Source organism: Hipposideros armiger, unplaced genomic scaffold (genome assembly GCF_001890085.2).
Source record: "Hipposideros armiger isolate ML-2016 unplaced genomic scaffold, ASM189008v1 scaffold_680, whole genome shotgun sequence".
Lineage (NCBI taxonomy): Eukaryota > Metazoa > Chordata > Mammalia > Chiroptera > Hipposideridae > Hipposideros > Hipposideros armiger.
Window position 1 is genome coordinate 604,451 of NW_017732030.1, and position 2,894 is coordinate 607,344.

Sequence of the window (2,894 nt, forward strand, 5' to 3'; positions counted from 1 at the left end):
ATTATTATTATTATTATTATTTTAAGATTTTATTGGGGTATTGGGGGAGGGAAGCAGTTTTGGGGAATTGGGGAAGGGAAACAGCCAAGTTGTTGTCCTTCAATCTTTAGTTGTGGAGGGCGCAGCTAGCTCAGCTCCAAGTCCAGTCACTCCACTTAGCTCAAGGTGCTGTGTTCAATTAGTTGCAGGCAGGCATAGCCACCATCCCATGCAGCAGCCTCATTGTTAAGAGCTCATGCTCTATTCATTGAGCCATCCAGGCGGCAGCTCAGCTCAAGGTGCTGAGTTCAGTCTTAGTTGTGGGTGGGCATAGCCACCATCTTATGTGGGAGTCGAACAGGCAACCTTGTTGTTAGGAGCACGTGCTCTCACCAGCTGAGCCATCCTGCCACCTGTTGGCAGCTCAGTGGCAGCTCAGCTTGCCACTGGCCCATGTGGGATCGAACTGGCCCATGTGGGGATCGAACTGGCCCATGTGGGGATCGAACCGGCGATCCTGTTGCTCAGAGCTTGCACTCTTAAGCAAGCTCTTAACCAACTGAGCCACTCGGCCGGCCCCAAAATTATTGATTATATTCCCCAAACTGTCTTTTGTGTCCCCATGGCAATATTGTGGTTACCAATTTGTGCTTTCTAATCCCCTCAACCTTCTTCAGATATTTTTTTTACCACAGCATTCTTTTTCCTTTTCTGGAAATCCAGTGACATGGGTGGTAGGTCTTTTGTTATTGTCCCAACAGGTCCTTGAGGTGAAATTCTTTTTTCTTCGTTTGTTTGTTTGTTTTAAAATCTTTTTTCTCTCTTGTTCATATTTAATAGTTTCTACTGATTTATCTTCAAGTTCACTGATGCTTTCTTCTGTCATCTCCATTCTTTTATTGAGCCCATCTAGTGAATTATTCTTTTTTGGTTATTTTATTTTTCAGTTCTAAAATTTTTATTGCTTCTTTATATCTTCCATTTCTTTCCTGAGATTTTTAGTTTTCCCATTTGTCTCAAGAGCTTTTATAATTGCTTCTTGGAGCATTTGTATGATAGCTCTTTAAAATCATTGATAATTCCAACAGCTATATTATTTTGGTATGGTGTCTATTGATTGTATTTTCTCATTCAAGTTTAGATTTCCCTGGTTCCTGATACAATGCATAACATTTACATTATTTAACCCTTTGTATTTTTAGATGTCTTTCTTAGAGAACCTTAACTTTAACTTTAAATTGGCCCCAGAAACTGGTGTGTAACAATCACAGAAACCTAAAATATGCTGCATTTGACTTAGCAAACTTTAGGGCTTAACAGTGAGGCAGTAGAGCTCACGTTGTTTGGGGTACAGAAGCAGTTGGCTTTTCCAGCTTGTGAGGCTCAAATTTCTGGATTCTGTATCCTTCTCTGCTTGCAAATTGGCATATTCTTATCTTAGCTCATCTTTTTCTTATAATATCTTGCTAAAAGCAGCAAGAGCAGCCAACACATATTCCTTATTGCTTTTAGTAATGTATTGTAAGAAATAATATGAGAGAAAACTATGATTCAAAGCCTTTCCCTAAAGCTTCCTTAAAGAAAGGAAATCTTTTGACAAAAAAAAAATTATTTAATGATGTTACCTTTCACCCTAAACCTCTTCTTCAGATTGCCTCAAAATAGCCATCATTAACAGGAAAAAGAGGGAGAGAGGGAGCCAAGAAGTCAGGGAAAAGGCTGGCTTAAAAAAATGTTATCCAGAACAAAAGCAAAAACCATAGCAAAAAAACAAAAACAAAACTTTGATGTAGTAACTGGCATATAGATAAACAGGAAATAAGTAGAACCAAAGCCTACTAAGTTGTTTTGAGGATTACACTCCTGAATCTATAAGTAAGATCTTGTGGAAGGCATTGGCTGTTCAATCCTTAAAGCAACCCCCTGGCTCCCAAACCTTCTCTGAAGAAGTGAGTATTACAACAGTACACGCCTCCAATTTCCACTCTACAATCTCTCCAAAGTCAGATATTGTTACCGAAGTTTGTGAACAATGAAGAATCACGTGAAAGCAAAGGCAGAGACTGTAGATGACAAAGGAATTTTTCTTTTTTTTTTTTGAATTTTTAAAATTTTAATACACTTCAGATCAGCACGTCTGGTTCATTTCAGCTCCTTCACTGCCAAACCTGGGGGCAGCGACTGCTTCAGTTTCTCTGCCTTCTCTTTGTCTGTGATGACCAAAGTGTAAAGGTATCTGCTGCATCGAACTTTAAACTTCACATTATCCTTATTTTTCTTGATCTTGACAGATTTGGTGTCCTTTTGCCTGGCTGTGAGCAGGAAGTCCTTGATTTCTTCAATTTTGCGAGGCATGGCTACGAGGCGCGGAGGACGCGCGGCCGGCGCAGCAAACAGCAAGAAGAAAAAGAGCAGGAATTTTTCTAAGAGGTCAGAACCAATGTGTAACCAAGGAACCCACTTTTATTACTAGGCAAAGGGGTTCTTTATAATTCCCATGCAGCGTGATTTTTCTCCTGTGTGGGGCCAGTGACTACTGTATTTTCTATTCTTCCTTTATCTTTTATCCTTCTCTTCTTTATCCAAAATCTCTTCCATCATTGTATGTTAGGGTTTGGGTTTATAAAAGTTGACTATTAGTATATTGTTCCCAGGATTATGAGGAGACTCATGTGAAGTGAATGGGGAGAATTTGGACTTTGGACTAGATGGGATCTTGAATTATGTTCCATAGAGAGGCATTAAGTCTTTTCTATGTGTGGGAATAAAGTAGACATAGGTATTTAAATGGTTAGAATCCTAGATATCCCCCAAAATCTATTCTGCCTTCTTCTTAGGTACTTGGTCTTACCTGCAAGAAACTACATTTCCCAGTCTGACTTGCATATTATCATGTGACTAACTTCTTGGTATTG

General features: G+C 39.4%; 1 pseudogene across 1 annotated transcript; it reads right to left on the minus strand.

Moving 5' to 3' along the window:
- Nucleotides 1–2,072: 2,072 nt before the first annotated feature.
- Nucleotides 2,073–2,385, minus strand: LOC109372947 (60S ribosomal protein L38 pseudogene; annotated as a pseudogene). The gene has a single exon (XR_002122128.1). The product of XR_002122128.1 is annotated as a 60S ribosomal protein L38 pseudogene (transcript).
- Between the last annotated feature and the right edge of the window lie 509 nt (nucleotides 2,386–2,894).